This window comes from Zea mays, chromosome 5, assembly GCF_902167145.1.
Source record: "Zea mays cultivar B73 chromosome 5, Zm-B73-REFERENCE-NAM-5.0, whole genome shotgun sequence".
Lineage (NCBI taxonomy): Eukaryota > Viridiplantae > Streptophyta > Magnoliopsida > Poales > Poaceae > Zea > Zea mays.
Genome location: NC_050100.1, coordinates 127590840 through 127613472, shown reverse-complemented (window position 1 = coordinate 127613472; position 22633 = coordinate 127590840).

The following is a 22633-nucleotide window of genomic DNA, read 5'->3' as shown; positions in this document are numbered from 1 at the left end:
AAAAAAACCAAAAAATAATACATATACGCCTTTCGCGTCTGCAGCTTCTTCAGCTCGCTTTGCTTTTGCTCGGGCATTGTGGGTGTCTTTTTCGCTCTTTTTTATAATCTCATGGGCTAGCACTCGGCCACCGTTCACCCAGACATCGTTATAAAATTTCCCGCCCATTAAAGTTGCTTCGACTGAAGGATCCTTCGTATCATCTACGGAGAGGGCAGCTTCGGCTTGGGCTATGGCCTTAACAAGGTCACATTCGACCTTCTCCAGAATAGCCGAGATTCCCCGCGCACCGGAAAACGCGCAAATATCCCCGCGATCACTTAAAATTTCCTCGAAGGTTTCGGCTTCTCCACTTATCCATTCAACAACGCCTTCAGGGTCGCCTCGTATGAAGTTTTCTTCAGCAGAGTAGGCGCCCACTTTAGCGAAGCTAGTTTTTAATTTCTTCACACAATCCAAGGATTTCTCAAAGCATCTCTCCTTGGATTCGTGAAGTTCTTCAACATTTTTCTCTAGATAATTCTTCCAATATTCACTGATTTCTTGATTAGCCTGTGTGAGCGTGCTGTTTCCCTTAACTTCGGCCAGTTGTCTCCGAAGGTCTTCAAATTCAGTTTTCTGTACTTCGGCCTGAGCTTTGAAATTAGCTTCGTCTTCCTTTACTTTGTTCACCAATGAAATTAAAATTTTGTATTTTTCCAGACCTTCGTTTCTCAATTCAATCACCTCTGAATGAAGGTTATTTAGAGCCATTGTATAGCCTTTCTCTTCAATATTCTTCTGCGCCCTCAGGGCATTACTAAGAATTAAGCCCTGCAAAGAGGAGGAAAGAATTGAGCATGACAAATAAAATATTTCATTCTCAAATTCAAAGTTAACTTCTATACCTTTATACTGTTGTACGCCAAGCTATCAGCAAGATCATCCTTTGACATAACCGAAAGACCTTCTTCAAGTTTCGGAAATCCCATACTTTTAGCTATCTCCCGCAAACAGATATTTCTTTATTGTCTGGGAGACAGTACAGGAAATCATCTTCAGAATTGCCGTTGAACACTAAGGCTCCTTTCGGATATTTCAGTTTTTGAGCATAATGCCTTGCTTCGGCGATTTCATCTTCGGACAATTTCTTTCTCGAAGCATGTCGATAAATGTAATCAGCAGCTTCGGCCGGCGCTTCGGAGGCAGGAGATTTTGCCCTTTTAGACATATCTTGCCCTGCTGTCAGAATGGTATCCAAAGTTTGCTGATCAGCATGGACTTCAGACGTAACAACCTTTGTCTTGCTGGGCATTGAGGGCCCAGCTTCGGCTTCGGTTTGCCCAGCTTCGGCTTCGGCTTGCCCAGCTTTGGCTTCAGTTTGCGCTTTGGTACCTTCAGCAATTTTCTTTGAAGGAGCGGGGCTCAAGGCCTTTGTAGTCTCCAGCACAGCATCCAGCACGCTGGCCATTCTCCTCCTCTTGGGAGTTGCGGCAGAGGCCTTTTGCACCTTCGGTAGTTTTGCCTCTGTTGAAGGGCTCAGAATTTCTGGCATTTTCATTGTTTCTTCCGCCTGTGGCTCTTTGGCCTTATCATCTTTAGATATGGTTGGCCCGACTATAGGCACCTTCGGCACTATAGTCGGCTCTTCAACGCTATGCACAATCGGAGCAGTTTGTTTTGCTTCGGCAGCTGAAGAGGACCCTACGCCAAATTCAGGTACTACGGCCGGTGGGTCAAAACCTTCACCTTTTTGCTCTTTGGCTCAGCTGGGGTGACCGATGTGGCAGGTTTTCTCTTTTTCCCTTGCCCTCGCAGCGGGTAGCAATAATCATGGTATACGAAGCCAATAGCATCAAATACCCTGTTCAATCTTTTCTTGCCCCGACCCCTAAAAGCTGTGGACAAAGCATTGTCTTCGGCCTTGGAGTATGCCCCCAAGTAGCTCATCACTGGTAGCTTCGATACACTTCAGTCAGTCATCATTTGGCTCATCAAACTTCTCCCTAAATCTGAAGGTATACTTCAATCGGACCAGACCTCCCTCACTGGAATCGGCGGTGGTCTCCTTCGACATATCCCAACTCTCTACAAGTGGCCATACCTTGAAAGCTATATGCTCTTGAATTAAATCCCTCATGCCAATAAAGGAGCACACAGTGCTAAAGGCCTTCTGACACTCTTCAATGTCGCTATCAATATTCACCTTCAGTCTTCGGAGGCCGAAGCGAGACCAGATGAGGCACTGAATGATTTCTTTGATGTCTTCCCATGCCTTTAAGTCATTTTTAATGTAAAACCACTCCTCCATCTAGGCCCCGGGCCATCTTTTCTAGAATGTTGGCACCGAATGGCTTGCATTGGGGCGAGCAATAAATCCATAACAACCGAAGTTGTTGTGGTACTGTTCTTTGCCAGTACCCTTCATCTCATATAAAAGCTCGTGCATACTGCAGAAGCACTTTGCGCTTGGCTCTAGCCTCTGACTTCTTATAGCCCAGACAAAGATCCCTATCCTAATAATAGCTTAAGGGGTGATCTGATGAAGGAAGATCTGGTATATCTTCAGCACTTCAACCACAAACTTGCTCAGCGGGAACCGAATGCCTGCCTTTAGGAAGCTTCGGTATATAACAACTTTGTTTTCCTCCGGAGCAGGGGCAGTACTGTCTCCTCCAACTCTGACATTAGACATGTCGCGAAAATATATCCCCCTCATGGCATCAATATGACTTTGCTTGATAGTCGATTTTCCGAAGATAGTATGGCTTGGGCGCCACGGCCGATCTTCAGAGTCTTCATCCCCACTTTCCACGTCATAACTATCGCTGTCATCAGAATCTTCGGATAAACCCTCCATGATCTCCTTAGTAATTTTCTCTGTATTTATTTTTGCCATAGACTCAATAAATCCAGCAATGTAAGGATCCGCAACCTTCTTCTCTTCAAACAGCTTCATCTCCTCAGTTGTTTTCTTCTCTTCAGTCATCTTTTTGTCTTCACTCATCTTCTTCTCTTCAAACTTGGTGCAAACGTGTCTTTAAACCGAAGCTCTAAAGGCTTGAAAACTCAGGCGAGAGCTAGTGAACAATAGCTAAAAGTTTGAGATAATAACACAAATGGCAGAAATGGCGTATCAAAAGCTACCGCTATGGTTCATATTTATACACCCAGCGCTTTGCAACTTGGTGGACCCCATTTGTCATTGACTGTTGCTATTCTAGCAAAGGGAAGGTGTTTTTTCGGACCTTCGGCTTAAGGACTTCGTTCACGTCGCAGTCTAAATTCGTTGCTATAACAAATTAATACTCCGAGGTGCTAGTGTTGGGGGCCTTCGTCTCCCGAAGGTCCTCAAAAACATGATTAACAATGTTTCCCAAGTGTAATATATGTACAGACACCTTCGGACTCAGAATGAAGCTGCATAAAATATGAAAAGCATGGTCGGGACGAAGGTTGACCCAGCTCCAAAGCTACGCGCAAGGAAGCTTCGACTCAGTAGTAGAAAAAGGAACCGACTTAAAGAGGAAAAGGCTATCTAGTCCTCGATAGATTGTCCTTAAGCCAATAGTAAACATGAAGGACATAAATGTAATTTTACATAGGCTGCGCCCTGTGCCTATAAATAGATGAACAGTACCCCCGTACTGTTCACGCTGACTTGTATTCATTCGAGCGTCACGCTTGGACTTTTACCTTCTGTCAAGCTGAAGGTACAAATGTAATTCAATATTGTTCATGTCTATTCATGATCATATAATAAAGATATATTAATAATGTCATATGATTATTCATGTCATCTCCCTTGTTTCATATGCTTCTTCTTTCATTAATGTATGCTGCGATGATGAAGGTACTTCCTTCATGACCTTCGTCTGAAGATCATTATATCCTAAAGGAGATAATGCTTCGATGGACGAAGGGCTTTAACCTTTGACATTTTGTGTTGCCTTGTTCTGAACTCATAGCATTTGGGAACAACTCCCCAACAGCTAGACCTAGGACGAAAGGCCTTAGGAATAGTGGGGAAAACATGTGGCTAATGGAGTAGGCCATGTAGGCTAGTCTTAGAATAGTAAGGATGCCTTAAAAGCACCCTTCTGATCGGTGAGGAGACATTCTATTCAGCATGCATGCATTATAAAACATGAAAGGATTAGAATTTAAAGAAAAAATGCATCTAAGTGTGAATGTAGCAAATAGGGTTAATAATAAATAACATAAGAAGTAGAATCAAATTTAACCTACCTCCTGTTAACAACCCGAGAACATGATTTTCCTTTCCACCACCATAACATTTATATCTAACCCTCTTTCACAGATGACTTCACCCACCCCCATCAACGGAGGAGACACTTGTTTTAGTTCCGACTACCTTTCCTACGAGGGTTTCCCTTCCATCTTGTGGGAGGTGCTCAGCTCCGCCAGTTACCCTACACCCCCTCTGTACATGGTGCAGTTGTACGAGGAGCATCGGGTGCCCCATTGCCGAGTCTGGCTGACTTTGGAGGCTCAACCTCTACAGCCGAGTTGGCGTTCCCTTGAGTCCAAGACTATTAGATTCAGGGCGAACGACACCACCGAGGCTGCAGCTATGAAGACCCTCACAACTTTCTGCGGATACTATCCCTTGGAGATGGTAATGCACCCACTAGGACTCTTCCCCGCTGAGAAGAGAGATGACCCCATGTGGTGCAACCTAGTGAGCCATGTGAAGGACGAGTGGGCCATGCATCCCGACCAGGTTGGGAGGATCACTGTTCAGTGTATGAGCGCACTGTACCGCCTACAAGCCCTGCAAAGTGATGCCATGGCACACCTCACTAACCTTGCTCAGACCACTAAGCTCACCCTCGACAGTTGAGGGGACATCGTAGTCGACTTGTCTATGGAATTGGTAGACCTACAGGTGGAACAGTTGAGCCAGAGCATCGCAACATGGGCACTGATGGGTTATTCCGATTTAAGTGTGTTGCTGCCTTCAAGGCACGACTTGGGAACTTAAGCTGGAATAATCTGGGTGGTTCTGCCACAGCTCAGAGAGAATACAATAAACATTTAACCACAAATTAAAGTACTGGAGTTATTACATAAATCGGAGTTTGATAAAAGATAATGAGTTCTTAATAATGCAGCGGATAATCGATAACGACGATACTGAGGAATAGGGCAAGGCCTAGCCCACTACTCCTCCCGGTCCTCTCTTGCCGAGGCGGCATCCCACTCGACCGTCCAACCTGGTGGCAGGGTGGAAGGCCAGGTCACACCATCAACCATGTCATGTAGTGTACCTAAAAAAATATGCCACAAGCAAGGCTCAATATACTAATACTCAGCTAGACTTACCCGGTGTGAGGAGTCTACTCCTCTACTGCTAGACCATGAAGCTATTTGGCTGAGGGGTTTGGTTTTCCAAAAGCACTAGTTGAGTCTAAAAATAGTTTTAGCTTTTCCAATTCTAGCATTTTTAATTAAGCTAGGTTTGTTCCTCTCTAATCATACATGGTAACAATCATTTAGTGAAATCAACATGTTATCTCAAGAAACCTCATTTCACTTTTTACTTGATGCAGTACAAGGGGTCAAGCAGTCTCATTAGCTGCGAGAAGCAGACGATTCAAATCGAGTTTTAACCTTGCAAGGTAAACCTAAACACATGACATGTAGGGGCACTTTTCCCCAAACATATCAACCGTCCCCATCGATTCCCTAGCAAAAGAACAGGGCTCACGGCCTTGGCGTACAATGCTCCAATTGTCCCCGACTGCCATCGTGCAACACCCGCACTTGTACCCACCATAGCTAGCATGGGGGACTCCGTCCCAGGTCCAATGAGGGGGAAAGTCTACGGGCAGGTTCAATCAGGTACTAGGCTTATCGGTTACCATATTTCCCGACATGTGTCTAGTATGTTCAAACGCTTGACTTAGGTATCCGCACATTAATCCTTAATTCCATCCTGTCTAATAGACGAGGCATCCACCCTGGATCCGAGTCCATAGACCATCATAGATCCTGTTATCAAGATGAATACAATCAATTCCTGACCTCGGGTAAATGCTAGAAAAATCACTCGACTTCTACCGATATCCCTAATTAGCAAAACAGTTACTCGACCTTCCATACTAGTATCCATTGCAAAAAGGAATCCTCAGTTCATGCAACTAGGGTTTCAAGCAACTCTTACACTTAAGTGCACATTACAATCCTACAATCATTAAGTGTATTAAAATAGTATATATAAACAGTTTGCATAAAAACTAGGGCTTGCCTTCAAAAGCTGAGGCTGCAGGAGGTCCTCGGTGGCAGGCTCTGGAGCTGGCTCCTGGACTTCCTCTTGGGTAACTCCTTGCTCAAGGATGAGCACGTACTCTCCATCAGCGAGGTTGCAATCTAATAAATGCAATGAATAAGATACATCTATGCTATGATATGCAATTTAGTAACTATGATGCATGGTGAAGTAACTAAGTTAGCAAGACAGAGCTTAGTTCTACTATTGAAGGCTTTTAGTAGTATACTTAGTGATTAGAACCAGGTGTAAGCCAAGGACTAGGAGGTTGGGTTAACTTAGTACTTACCTAATCCTTTGATGACTTAGTGAAGACTTAAGAAGGTTTTTAGCTGAAGTTATTATGTGTAGGATTAATCACTTCTCCCAACTCTCTCTTTTTCCTTTTCTATTTATATCTTTAGAGTGGATTTGAACAACAATGTTGATCTAAAAATTTCCAAAACTCCTGTAAAAATTACAGTGGCTTCCCACTGGTTCACATAAGCCTGTCTCAAAAATTGAGGCTTAAAATGAGAGTGGTTTTTGCTGCACAAAAATATTAAAACCTAGGGCAGAGAGGGTACTTTGAACTACAACTCTTATCTAGGAGTGGATTCTACCCTAAGGGTTATTTTTGCTGGTATCTAGGTGTACTAACATGATTCTATGCCAAATTTTAGCCAAAGATACCTAATGGTTAATTAATAGAGATTTTCTAAAGTTTGGGGGCTTTGTGGTGCTTTCTACTACCACTCTATTTGAAAAATGTCCAATAGCAGATTTCCCAATTTTTCTAGTTTCTTCTTTGCGCAAGAGCAATCAATATTAAAGTTGGTTATTTTTACTCATAGGGGATGGGTTGTATGATTTCTTAGAATATATGATTTTTTTCATGAGGCACGGGTTGGGGTGTATTCCACTGTATTTTCACCTTAGTTTTATATTTTTCCCTTATAATACACATCATAAGTACTTGGGGGAAAATAGAGTTGCTCCCTGTTTCTCACTTTTAGTCTTTCTTTTGATTTTTTTTTGAAGTATTGGCAAAATCCTAGTTTTTTTAACTTATTTACTATCATACTTTGGGGGTGATTACCATTTTTACAGTGGTACATTAGTGATAAGGGGTCTACTAAATTTTTCTTACCACTATTGCATATGTCCTCATATTTTTAATCATTACCTTTATTAAATACTTAATACCTAAATAAAATCATAAATTCCAGATCAGTACCGGACTATGGTTTCATATATTTTTCTTATGAACTTTATCACTTGATCATGCTAGGAAAAATACTATTGCTCTCTTGTTTCCATTTTTAGTGTCTTTTCTATTTTTCCAAGGTTTGGGCAGAAATAGGTTTAAATGAACAATCCTTGCTTAACCTTGTGGATTGGGGTAATTAGTATTTTTTGATGGTGTAACTACTTGCTAGGCAACTACACAAATTTTCTCAGTTCCAGTCATTTCTCCTATTTTCCCTCTATTTTCTTGTTTTAGGCAGTTTTCAAGATTAAATCAAAAGTCCTTGATCAGATACATAAACTACCTAGTTTTATATTTTTAACAGGCAGAGCACTTTATTTGTGGTGGAGCAAAATTGGTTTCACAATTTTTGGGCAAGTATTCCTCAAGTTACCAATTTTTGAAGTTCTCTGCTAAAAGGAAGGAAAAAGAAAGAAAAGCAAACTTGCGCTGGGATCCCTAGGCTTTTCTACTGTTCATATTAAATCTAGGTCCCTAGAGCACTATTCATTCGTGTCACTGACAGTGCGAAAAACCCTCTGGGTTTTTCCCATCCTTAACCCGCACTCCACCCTCGCTAGAACAGTAAACGCGAACTCCGGTGAGCGATTGTACCTTACCAGCGGCGGTAGCGAGTCGGGAAGAGGTCGGGGAGTATCGTGGGGGTCTAACGAGCTTGGTGACGGCGGCGATTGGACGGAGGAGGCTGGTGGCGTCCGGTCCACACGTACAGTCAGGCAGGGAAGGTCCCGCGTCTGTGATCCTTGCCTCTAGTGGGGATAGGGTCCAAAGAGAAGCCTGGGAGCTTGACCAGGCTCTGGTGATGTCGTCCATGTTCTTCGAATCGGCAGTGGCGGCTCGGGTTGGTTGATCCACGTTCACCGACGTGCGTGTGTCGAGTGGCGGACGGGAGCAAACCTCACCAGCGCAGTTAGGCTCAATTAAACCGGTCAGCGAGCTATGGGAAGGTGTTGGGGAGCCGCTGGCGAGTTTAGCTGGGTGCGGGAGTGACTATGGCGAGCTGGCCGCGGTGGTCGTGCTCTGGCGGTGGTGGGGGCGGTAGTGCTTGCTCTCTACGGCGAACTCTGGTGATCTCTAGCTCGGGTGGGAGTGAGGGCGTGCGAGGGAGTACGACCGGGGCATTACCTCTCTAATAGGCGTGGGCATGGGCGCATGGTCAGGAGTGGCTCGGCGCAAGCGTGCGGTCGGGCGCGTACTGGCGCGGGCACGTGGTCGGGCGTGCACCGGCACGTCAGCCGCGGTCGAGCACGTGGTGTTTTGGTTCTGCTCGTGTTCTAGCGCTCATAGGCTCCAAATCTTCGCGCATTTGGGCAAGATCCCATTATAAGATATGTTCCCCCAACTGAGCTCTATTGTTTTGGTGTGGAAGCCGAGGGGTTTTCGGGTCTGTGCAGGGAGTTGTCACGTCACTAACTTGGGTGTGTCTGGCTGCTTCATCTCGAGGCAAATCCCATGCCAAGATCATGTCAACCGGCTGGGGTTTGTCCCCAAGCTTCGCTAAGGAATGCTTAGGATATTTTGGCCCCATTTTGTTATTTGGACCTTGTAGTTTTGAGTTTTGGAACTAAGTGAACGCGGTTGATTTTTGTGAGAAGGTTGGATTTCAGAAATCTGAATTCCTAATTTTTATTTGAAGTCCCCACTTGAGTGGCTTGTTTGAGGATTTTGCAAAACCCTTTTGGGTAAACTTTCTTAATATGTTTTGTAGATTATTTAGTGTACCACAACTTTGTTAATTGGTCCAAATCATGATTTTGTGTTTCACATAGCCTTTTTACTAGATTTCCCTATAATACTTAAATGGCTTAATAGGGTAGTTCTAGGGTTTGAGCTTTTTCTCACTTTGAGGTGCATGATGTGGTTAGGGTATGATTGTTGAGATGAAAAAGACTTGATTTAGTTTTTGCTCCTCAAGTTTGGTGTCTTTTGCTCAAATTAATCCACATGTGATAATGGTCACAATGTGGGTACTGAGGGAAAACCTTGAGTAACACCTAGGGTGTTACAGCACCTGCCTTTCGCCGGGTTGATCCCAATGCAACAGAGTTCTGCAATTCCTCCCATAGAGTGCTTGGAATGGGGACATCTTCAGACTAGCCTGATAGCTGTTGTTGTAGGAGAATTCTGCATACAGTAGCCTCTTGTCCCAACCTAACTTGTCTTGCAACGCACAAGCTCTCAACATATCTTCAAGAATCTGGTTGGTTCTCTCTGTCTGACCTTCTGTCTGCGGGTGATAAGCTGAACTGAACTTTAAGTGTGTGCCCAAAGCTTCATGTAGCTGCTGCCAAAAATGTGAAGTGAATTGGGTGCCTCTATCCGATACTATCTTCTTTGGAATGCAATGCAAGCATACAATCCGAGACATATATAGTTCTACCAACACTGCAGTGTTATAGGTGGTCCTGACTGCTATGAAATGAGCCGCCTTTGTTAAACGGTCCACTACTACCCAGATGGAGTCATAACCAGCTCAAGTGCGAGGCAAACCAACTATGAAGTCCATCCCAATCTCATCCCATTTCCATTGAGGAATCTACAACGACTGCAACAAACGTACGGGTCTCTGATGCTCTGCCTTGATCCTCTGACAACTATCGCATCTGGCAACATAATCTGCTATCTCCCTTTTCATACCGTACCACAAGAATCTTTTCTTCAGGTCTTGGTACATCTTCTCGCTACCAGGGTGTATAGAATATGCTGTCTCATGAGCTTCCTTGAGAATCAGTTCTCGGGTCGATTTGATGTCGGGAACGCACAATCTATCCTTAAACCACACCACTCCTTCTGCATCTTCACGGAAATCTGGATCTTTCCCATCTTTGATGAGCTGCCGGATCTCGTTGATCTTCTCATCATCCTTCTGGCCCTTCCTGATATCTGGCTCTAGAGTGGGTTCCAGCTCGATTGTCACTCCTTAAGTGTTGTTCAGAAATCCGAGACTCAACCGGTCAAATTCCTTTGCTAGCTTGTACGGCATCGGGTAAGCGGCCAACATATTGACTTGACTCTTTCTGCTCAAAGCATCTGCAGCCACATTTGCTTTGCCTGGGTGATAATGTATTTCTAGTTCATAGTCTTTGATTAACTCCAGCCATCTTCGCTACCTCATGTTTAGCTTTGACTGAGTGAATATGTACTTGAGAATCTTGTGTCCGTGTAAATATCACACTTCTACCCATACAAATAGTGCCTCCAGGTCTTCAGTGCATGAACCACTGCTGTTAACTCTAGATCATGAGTGGGATAATTCTTCTCATGAATCTTCAGCTAGCGGGACGAGTATGCCACTACTCTTCCTTCCTGCATTAACACACATCCCAGTCCGGTGTACGAAGCGTCACAATATACTGAGAATGGCTTGTGGACTTCTGGTAGAATCAATACCGGTGCTGTCGTCAACTTCTCCTTCAACGTCTCAAAAGACTCTTGGCACGTTGGGGTCCACTTGAACTCAACTTTCTTTGCCAGCAAGGCTATCATTGGTGTGCCAATCTTGGAGAAACCTTCAATGAAACGCCAATAGTAACCGACCATTCCAATGAAACTCTTGATTCCTCGGATATCTTTTAGTGCTTTCCAGTCTAGAATTGCTGCTACCTTCTTTGGATCAAAAGCTAGGCCATCTTGGTTTATGATGTGACCCAAGAACAGAACTTCGCTGATCCAGAACTCGCACTTGCTCAGCTTGACGTACAACTGACAATCTCGTAGCCTCTGTAGTACTTTCCTCAAGCGCTCCTCATGCTCTTGCTCATTCTAGGAATATATGAGGATATCATCAATGAACACCACTACGAACTTGTCGAGATAGTCCATGAACACCTTATTAATCAAGTACATGAAGTAAGCTGACGCATTTGTCAAACTAACTGACATGACCATGAACTCATACAGCCCATACTTGGTGATAAATGTTGTCTTCGGTATATCCGAAGGTCGGATCCTGAGCTGATGGTAACCTAACCTCAAATCTATCTTCGAGAACACACTGGCTCCTCTCAACTGATCGAATAGATCTTCAATTCTAGGTAGAGGGTACTTGTTCTTGATAGTGACTTCATTCAAAGATCTCTAATCAATGCACATCCTCTTTGTACCATCCTTCTTCTCCACAAATAACACTGGGGCTGGCCAAGGCAAGGTACTTAGCCTGATGTAGACTTTCTCTAATAACTCATCAATCTACTTCTTGAGTTCCACCAATTCTGGTCCGGACACTCGATAGGCTCTCTTGGAAATAGGGGCGGTGCCTAGGATAAGCTCTATGGAAAATTCAACTTTTCTTTCAGGTGGCATGCCTGATAACTCCTCAGGAAACACATCGGGGAATTCCGACACAATTCTAATATCCTCGATCAGGTTGGCCTCCTTGTCATCTACCGACAAAAATTGATAGGCTCCTTCTTCTAGTTTAGGCATGTACAACTCAGTTACTACTTCATTTCCGGATGGGAACACTAACTTGACTGTCCTCTTGTCACAACTGATAGTGGCTTGGTTTCTGTACAGCCAATTCATCCCTAGGATGACATCTAACCCTTGAGTACCCATTACCATTAGGTTAGCGGGGAAGTCTATCCCCCTTATTTCAATCCTTAGATTCGGACACATCTTATCGGACTGAACTTTTCCCCCAATTGAATTAACTCTTAAAGGTGGAAGCATTGGTTCTATGGGGATGTTATGTGCTTCTACCCATGATGTAGAAACAAAAGAATGTGTGGCACCAGTATCAAATAATACTTTTGTTGGATAGGATTCGACTGGAAACATACCTAATGCCACGTCCTAAGCATCCTGGATTGCTTCAGCCTCCAGGTGGTTCACCTTTCCATAGTTGTAGGCCTGACCACGGTCTTTGCCTCCTTGTTACACTGCATTCTGCCTGGCAGGGACATTGGGAGTTGGCTGCTGAACTGCTTTCTTTGGGCAATGATTCGCCCAATGGCCTTATTCCCCCACAATGGAAACATGCGTGGCCTCCACCTTGCGCTGGAGCTGCTTGGTTCTTCTAGTTGATTGCCAGGGCAGGAAGGCGAGGTGCCTAGTTATTCTGATGCTGTTACTAATTTCCTCCCTGCTGGTTGCTCTGACGATACTGCTGTTGCTGCTGCTGCTGAGGAAACTACCTCTAGTTCTGCTGGTTGTGCTGAAGCTGATGCTGGTACTGGTGACCTTGCTTGAATTGTTGAGGTGGATTTCCTGCGTAGCAGAGACGACTGCTACTCCTGACCTGAGATCCACCAATCTTGCGTTTTCTATCCTCCATTTCCCGGTGCTTCCTTTCAGTCATTATGGCTCTGTCGATCAAATGTTGGAAGGCGGGGAAAGTGTGGTTCATCAGCTGGTAGTGAAGGGGATCAACCAAAGCTCTCAAAAAGCAGTACTGCCTCTTAGCATCCGTGTTGACATCTTCTGGTGCGTAACGTGACAGCTGCAAAAACTTGTCCATGTACTCAGTGACAGACAGTGGACGTTGCTTCAATGCTAGGAATTCCTCCTTCCTTACTATCATCAGTTCTTCGGGCACATGGTAACGATGGAAGTTGTCCCTGAACTCCTCCCAGGTGATGGCTTCAGGGTCGGCATGGGTGGTGAGGTAAGACTCCCACCAGGACTGTGCTGCTCCCCTTAGTAGACAGGGACCATATAGCACCTTCTCACGATCGTTGCACTGAGTAGTGTGCAACTCGTGCTCCATGGTACGCAGCCAATCTTCAGCGTCCATGGGATCAGCAGAATGGGTGAAGACAGGGGGATGGCCCTTCATGAACTCTGCTTGCTTGTCTCTGGGCACCTATGGCATCTGAACTTGCACTTGGGTTGAGGTGGGGTGGCTGCTGTTGCATCGGCTGCATTGCTGCTAAAGTCTGACCAATCGCTTGGACTACTTCAGTTTGCATCAGGAACATCTGTTCAATTGTCATCGGGGTGGCGGTTGCAACTGCTGCTGAGCTGCCTCCTCCTGTGGTGCCTGCTGCTCCTGCTGAGCACGCCTTGCACCTCTGCGCCTGTTCTCAGACATCTGTAGAAAGCACACACATATCATATCTGACTCTACAGTCTTTCAGCATAAGAAAAGATATATGGAAATCTTCATAGCACTGAACAATTGATCATCTTCACTGACTCTCAAACATAGCTTCTCAGATAAAGAGGAAAGTGGAAATAAATAGGTTGCCCAACTAAACAACTGACTTTATTAATAACTACACCAAGTTGCAGGGGATGCCCACACCTTGATGACAATAATTACAAAGATCCAACTTCATTACAAGTTCATCACGACAAGCATTAAAATATATGATAAGTAAACTAATTCTAACTAAAACTAACCATGACTAAGACACTAAATTAAGCATTATTACATACTCTGATTTCGTCGATCTATGGACCCAAATCTATCTAGGTCCTGCAGTCAGGGTTACCGTAATCAAAGCGACCATAGGGTGGCGAATGGTAAGGGTGCTGAATCCCAACAGGAGCGGTAGAACCACCATCCTGATAGTGGTGCACTGCGCGCTCAGCATGCAATTCCGCAACCTCCGCCCGAACCTTGTCCAACTCGTCAAGGGCGTGGTCCAGCTCGGTGTTGAGCACGGCGACCAGGTTGACCATGCTGTTCAGCCTAGGATTGCCCTCACCAACGGGCGAGACAATCACACCTCCAGCACTGCCAGTCGAACTGCGAGGGTAGTACTTTAGATCGAGGTCGTCAGCTACCCCACTGAACAACGAGCAATACTATGAAAGTGCACGTCGTGCTGCATCTTGCATGGTTGCCTCAGTAGTGTCCCTCTCAGTAATAGAATAATGCTCTGAGAAGGCCTCTGCGCCCCGGAGATCATCGTCCGAACGGCGCACGAAGAAAGTAGCCTCCCACTGGTCGGGGTATAACCCGCGACGATGCTGGTAGACTACATAATGGTACTCGATAGACCAAGTGTGTCGGTCGAAGGTCCAACACAGCAAGGTGTCGAGAGCATTGTGGAAATGACACCCGCGAGCGGCTTCGCGAGTGATGGGTCTAGCGATCCATCCCTCCGGCTCTGCTCCTCCGAGAGCTCTGTGTTGTGGCACGAACTGCCACCGGCGTCGTCGTCATCTCCATCTCCGTCAGGGTCTCCTCTAGCAACTGGGATGCCATGTGGTGGTGCAGGGGGCATCTCTGGCTAAGGTGCAGGGGAAGGCTGCCTCCCAGACTCCACCTCCTACTGAGGCGAGGGGGAAGAGTCCTGCTGCTCCTGTTCCTGCTCCTGGCATCGGCGCTCCTGCTCCTCGTGCAGGAGACGATGCAGTCTCTCTAGGTAGCTAGACTGACCTGTCACCGTGCGGCGCAGTGGGCGCTGCGCCAGGCGAGAGGGCAAAAAGGTGATCACTGACTTACGTGCAGTGCATCTAATACGAGCCATCTACAAAAGACATCGTAAGCACAAAAATGAGAGTAGAACTATATGACCAGCAAGTAAACAGAAAGAAAAGTGAGACATAATTTTGTAAGATGAGTAATAACATAGAATTGGTCAAGATGACCAACTTTTGAAATGACACTAAAGGTCAAGGTAAGGGTAGAGGTCTATAGTCCTTAGGACGACCATTCTAGTCTAGGTTAGCGGTCCTACAGTCAGCATGGCTTTGATACCACTTATGTCACACCCAGTTTTGGAAGGCAAACCGAATGCGAACCATGTATGTGCCAGGATCAGAAACTCATGTACACAGTGATTACATAATTGGACATCATCACACATTGCTCAAAATAAATTGTGGAAATGTACTTTATTACATCCAGATGTCCAAGACATCCACAAAGTCTAATACATAGTCATTAGCATTATCAAAGTGCGGAATACGAAACATAGTAGATAAGGCCTTCACGGGAAGATGACTAGGGGTTTGCCACTAAGATAATTAGAACTCGTCGTAGTCCTAAAACTCCTCAAAGTCCTCCATGTTGCCAGCATCTCCTCCTGAGCACTGAGTACAGTGGGTACAACCTGGGGTGAGGTGGTTTGTAAAGCAAGGGTGAGTACACATCAACGTACTCAGCAAATGTCCCGTTTGGCTAAAGTGGACTAGCTGTATGTGGAGTTAACGTTAAGTAGTTGCTTTTAGTTGGTCATGTATTTATTACTGTTGGTAGAGCCAACTTTTAGTAATAATCCCAATTATTACCCAAATGTACTCCCTCCAAGAGGAAATACCAGAGATCATAATTATACCATCATAATTAATCATCATCATAAAAGTAACCAACGTTCTTCTAATCAAAGAGGATCCCAAGGCCGCTCTTAACTGTGAGCACGACTGATATACTAGTTTCTAACACTCTGCAGAGGTCGCACACTTTACCCACAAGTCGTGATTCCCATTCTGCCCGAAGATCATGACTCTCCATTGATCACTACCAAGGTGACCTAGCAGGGTCTCACTACGTAGCCTTGACAAAGATTCCCTAGAGGTCATAGTCGCCTGTTAGGTTTCTCCGATTTGATAAACACAGTACCTCTCCCCAAAGGAAGGGTGACTAACAAAACCAAATCAAGAACCTCTGCAACCAGCCCCGGCAGAGCAAGTACTGTGCCCAAACCCCATTTACAGCCCTACGGCAAAGCCAACTACACCTCAGGTTCCTCTAATTAATCAGCTAAGGGCGTCCCATTCCACCCTCATAGTTGCACTGTTATCCCGAGTTGTCACTCCCCAAACAGGTCCTTACGGAGAGGTACTCAAGAAATAACCTGAGTACTCTAAAGTATCACAAGATAATCATCGGGATAACATCATCGTATCATAAATATTCACATCGTGTTCATTGATAAAGTTAAATCAATAGCATAAAACTAACCATGATAATCCAAAAGGTAAACAAGGGGAAGGTAAACACAAACTAGTCAATCCTTAAGTTTCAATAAAGTAATGCGGGGACAGTGAATTATAAACTACGTAGGACATAATGGGTCAAAGGACACTTGCCTTCACAAGGTTGTTGCTCAGGAAGATCTTCGGCAACACACTCAGGAACCACGGGCTGCTCGTTGTCTAAATAAAGCGATCATATATTCAATACATTTCAAAAAGACAAATGAACAGCACACCAAACATTTGCAATCAAGTATACACTAGTTTGACAAGACATTATAACACAAAAGATAAACCTAACTGCTTGGGATTAATACATTTAGGGGTTAGTAATTCTTTGAACCTTATAGATTACATAACTTAGTTCTACTAATTTTAGTGAGACACAAAATTATTCCAGAGAACAATTCACACATGGCATAATATTAATCTCACAAAATTAAACACCTAAGTACCATTAGAATTTCCTTTTTATTTATTTTATTACACAAATACATTATTACATAAACTTAACCTATAGTATAAGCATAAAATTAAAGTGCACAGACTGTGGATGAACATAATTTATTTGGACAGAGAATATTCCTATGAACATTTTGTAATTTGAACCACTAAATTTGGAGTTCATATGAAAAAGATATGAAATAAACAAATTTTGAAGTTTGAAATATAAAACTAGGTCCAATTATGTGATTACTTAAAAAGTCAGGGGACTGTTTATAAGAGTTGAGGGGTCTGCGCTCAAAACCTAACGATGGCGGGTTGATTCTCAGAAACCGAGGGGTTCTTTAACAATTTTACCACACAAAGACAACCCAGATTAGATCCCGCAGACGAGCGTGTGGGCGCGGACGTGCAGCGAGCGCTGACAGGTGGGCTCGGGGTGTCAACGACCTGGGGTAGGGCTGACAGGCTGGGCCCAACGGTAGGGGCGGGGATGAGGGCGGAATTCGAGTGGTCGGATGTGAATCAAACGATTAGGATTAGATTGGGTTTGATTAAATCCGGATCACCTGATCTTAGACGGACGCCTGAGATCCACCGGCCAGGTCCCTCGGTCGCCAGCGGTGGTGCCGCTCACGTCTACGGCAGGGGCTTGCTGGAGATGAAGGCGCAGGCACGCTGGGACCCTCAGGACATAGGGAAAGGCTCTAGGAGGTTCGGGGGAATGTAGCGAATGCGGTCATGGGCACAACAATGGCGCACAGACACCGGAGAACAACTGTCTACGACACAACTACTCTCCGGCGAGCAATCGTGCCCAGACAAGAACATGAAAAGGGTAAATTGGGGGTGGGACAGGTTGGTTACCTTGAGAAGAGACTCAAGGACCCTTGAACTGCGGTAGAGAAACGATGAAGACTTGGGTCGACGGTGGCGGCTCTCCGGCTGCGCGAGGAACGCTCTGGTGAGCATAGGTAGAGGGATCCAGAGAGGGAGAGAGTAAATTGAGGTGCGTCCCATGATGCGGGCACCAAGGCGAGACTTACCGAGGCAAATGGCACAGCGAGCGCCCAATGGTTGCGACGGAACGAGCGCGCGAACACAGTGAACGACGGTGGTCTTCCTGGGCACGCGTGCAGGGCGAGAGAGAGGGCGAGGGAGTTTGGCTGAGTGCGCAAATGAGCAGGGGGGAGTGGGTGAGCGGGGTGCGGGCTCAAAATGAGGTCAGGTGCGTGCGGAGGTGGCCGGGAAACGCGCGATGTGGGCCCGTCTGCGGCGTGATGTGAGGGTGAGAGGTTAGGGAAGCGGAGGGGACTAACGGGTGGGGTCCACTGTCCAGCGAGAAAGGAATCGCGAATGGGCGGACAACGCTGACAGAAGGGGTCCACCGGGAAGTGAGAGAGAACGAGTGAGTGTGTGAGGGGATCGGCACTGACAGGTCGGCCCCATCTGGCAGTGAGAGAGAGGGCAGAGGGCGCGGGCTGGCGCCGGCAGGCGGGGCCCACCTGCCAGCGAACGCGGGCGCGCGCACACTAGGGGGTAGCGAATGAGGGCGCGTGAACGCGGGCTGCTTTTCCTTTTTTCTTTTATTTTTTAAATTTCTAATCCTTTTCCTTTTATTTTCTCTAGGGTTTTCAAATCAAATTCAGACCAAAGGCAAATTAAAATTATTTCAAACATGTGCATCAAGCAAAAGGATAATTTAGGTCCAACATGATGCAACAATTCATGACTCACATTGTTTTAACAGAATAAATAACTAATCCAACTCCTAATTAGCTTAAGTCTAGCTAAAATAAAGAGAGAGAGAGACTAGAGAGAGATACAAAGGGTAATACCTGAATTTGGTAGATATTTAGAAAGAAATTTTATACCCCCAAATTCAAGGTGTTACATACAGCCTCAGAGAATCTTTGTAAAGGCTTCGTAGTGAATCCCTGGCCATTCACCTCGGGAGTGAACAAGGGTCTTGCAAGTACGGGCTAGAGAGGGAATCACGACTCGTGGGTGAAGTGTGCAACCTCTGCAGAGTGTTATGAAACTGATATATCAGCCGTGCTCGCGGTTATGAGTGGCCTTAGGAGCTCCATTGATTAGAGACACATTGATTAGAGACGCATAGATGAGAGATACTATGGTTACAGATGGTGATGAGGTTAATTATAGTTTCGATGATTATTATTATGATTCTGGTTTCTTGTATTCTTTTCGTTTGGAAGGAGTACTCTGGGCTAACAACTTGGGTTTAATGCTAAAACCTGTCTCTCTACTAGTAATAATTACCTGACCAACTAAAAGCAACTGTTTGATCCTAACCCCACATAAAGCTAGTCTACTACAGCCAAACAGGACAATTGTTGGGTATGTTGATGTGTACTCACCCTTGCTTTACACACCAAACCCCCACAGGTTGTCCACATTGCAACCACTGCTCAGAAGATGATGAAGTCGTGGTGGAGGATCTCTAGGATTTCCAAGAGTACGATGAGTTCTAGGTGTGGGTTAGCGGCGAACCCTCAGTCGACTGCCTGCTGTAATACCCAAATAATTGGATTTATAAAATGTGTAAGAATTGGGAATTATAAAAGGCTTATTTGATGACTTGTTTTGTTTCCCTTGTTTTTTTGCATACTCAAATCATGGGGTCACATTGACCACTAACAATTACATTAAATAAAATAAATAGAGCATCATGTTGGAGTTTATTTGTTTGTGCATTTAATTATAATAATAATAGTAATAAAAATATATTAATGATGAGAATGAGGTTTGACCTAATTTGCAATCTAGAAATTTAAAATAACATAGAAAAGGAAAGGAAAAGAGGATACATTATAAAGAAACCTATATATAAATAAATATATCTTTTCATATTGGTATTTTTGATTTATACATTTAATCTAAGTATAAAATTCACAAAAAAAATTGGATTCAAATTTGAGATTCAAAAATAAAAAAGAAAAGAAAACAGAAAAGAAAAGAAAAATAAAAAGAAAAAGAAAAGGTAAACTGTGCGCCAGGGCCGACTTCTGTTCTTTTCTGCCCAGCTAACCACCGTGGCGGCCCAGATTAAAGTAACCACAGCGCCGACATGACGGTCCGCAGTGCCAGCCACAGTGCGCACCACGCGTCTTGGTGCTTGCTCACTGACTGTTGGGTCCCACTCGCCAGCCACACACCTGCGTGCGCTTGTCGCTGTGTTGTGGCCTCCACTTGGTAGCCTCACCCTATAGATCTTCCGCCGCGACCGCAACCACCTGACCAAGCTTTGCGCTGCCACGCGATTATAGCTGGTCTGGTGCCACCGACCTATCTGGACTATAAAACCTATGCGCTCGGTACCTCTCTCGTCCCGTGCTCTCCTCATCCAACTCAGCCATTGCCGCCATTGCAATTCGGAGGGGAAAGTCGCCTCCATGGTTGGGATCGAGCTGGGCTGCAATCTGGACCCTTGGGGAAAGGCCGGAGTGCAGTGCCGGTGAATTGGATCGTATCTAAGGGCTTCGCCAAGCCTGGGTGATCAGGGTCAGTGTTATTCCCTCGTCGGAGACCCAACGCCGCGGTAGCTCCGCCAAACACGGTGGGCAGCGACCTCCACGTTCCTGATTCATGGTGAGATCTCTATCCACATGTCCGCCATCGTTCCTGCTATGCGTAGTTGCGATCTAATTTGGGTGTAGGGTCCGTGTACAGCCAAAGACCGTCGCATCGGCGAGGCCTCACCGCGGGGTCGTTTGCGCCACCGTCGCCGATTTCTTGATGGAGTGATGATTGGAGTTCGTAGATCTTCAATTGTGCGACTCTGATTAGAATCATGTGTATTCATTCGGTAGATTGATCAAGCGCGTTGATTTAGAATCGGGCGTTCAGGAGTAGGCTTCATATATGATAAACTCGAACCGTTGATCACGGATCGGGTGGCTGTCATTGCATACCATTTTGTTTTAAAAGAAATATGATCCCGGTGCTCGGTTTCTAATCGGACGATCGATCTCGTCCCATACCCCTTCACCCCGGCACTTTAACATAAGAGCCCCTGTGTTTTACCAGAATAAACCCGCAATCCAGATCAGTGATTAAACCATTACACTGAGGCTGTGACCTTTTACCGAATAAACCCTATAGAACTCTAGAATAATGCGCGACGTCCAGAGAGCTGGTAAATGGAACAAAAATATAGAAAAATGATTTTTAGTATTAAAATAATTCCGAAAACTTGTTTAAATCCATTTTAACTCTTTTTTGATCCATTCCAGTTGCATTAATTTTGTTTTAATATTGTTTATCACCTGGTAACTCTATTTTATCATGAAACATAGATTAAAATTATCCACATAGTTTATTCCATACCAAACACTTGAAACTTCGAAAGTCATCACTCTTTAACCATAACTCTGAATTTAGTAGTTCTCGAACCTACGATCTTGTTACGATGCGTAGAATATTATCATGCATTATATTCTTCTGTTTGGTGTGATGTTAATTTCTCCTGTACCATGTTTGTTTGTATTGTTGCGAGTAGACGAGCAAGCAAACGAGGACCCCGGTACTCAACAGGTGGAAAATTATGAGCAAGAACTCATTGAAGTCAAGTTGTGCCCTTAACCACTTTTATTTACCAAATAATGTTCTCTATAATCACTTTGGCATGTTTATGATTAATTTTGATGGCACCCAATAGGTCACCCTAGTCTTCTTTACCTAATGCCTTGATCACCACTGAACTTTTGGGTAGTCCTTCTATTGCTATATGTGGTTTTCGGTGTAAATATAAATTTGACACATGATCATTCTTTATTATTATTGTTATTATTATTTATTGTCCATGATAAGATTACTATGTTAATTGGAACATGGAGAACCACCCGGAAAAATAGTGCTACCACAAGGGTGGAATGGGACACCCTTGGCCAAGTAATTAGGAAAGCTAGGGAGAGATTACCTTACCTGAAAGGGGCAAGCGGGGAGGCGTCGCTGCAGAGTATAGGGAGGTTCTCGGGTTGGATTGTCTGTCTAGCTTTCCGGACGGGGGATTCCTATGCTTCCTTTTTCCTGAATCTGTAGCGGGTTTTCTCAAACTAGTGGAACTTTGGAAAGGCCTCGTAGTCTACCCTGCCTCGTCTCCTCGGTAGAGATGAATGAGACTTCTAGACCTCTGGGCAAATAGTTAGAATGACTTGTGGGTAAAGATGTGCAACCTCTGCAGAGTGTAAAACTGGTATATTAGCCGTGCTCACGGTCATGAGCGTCTCGGACACTCACATGATTAATTTATGGAAGTAAATTTAATTTGTCATTTGCATCGCATTGTGTTTTATTATTAATTTTGATCTACTATTACTTTGGGTTGGTATACACTTACATTTAGGAACTACTAATAAAATTTGACTAACTTATTAAATGGCAATGCTCAGCTTTAGCCATTATCTGTTGATCAGCCTTACACTACACATGAACTCCTATTTTTGGTGAGTTCATGCACATTATTCTCCACAATTTGTTGAGCTATGATCTTTTGTGAGCTCACCTTTGTGATATATAAACCCCCCACAGGTGAAGAGTAGGTAGCCCAGGAGGAGGTCTACAACGAGGGGTACAAGTTAATCTAGGTGGTGTCTCCCAGTCATCTCGATGGCGCCAAGGAATAATTATTAGTTTGTTTTATTGTTATCATTTATTTTTGTGAGATACTTCCACTATGTAATAATATTTATGACATTTATCTCTATACACTTGGTCATTTTATTTGTTGTTCTTATTTGGCGCACATATGAGACGCACCCGGCTTTACCCCCTAAATC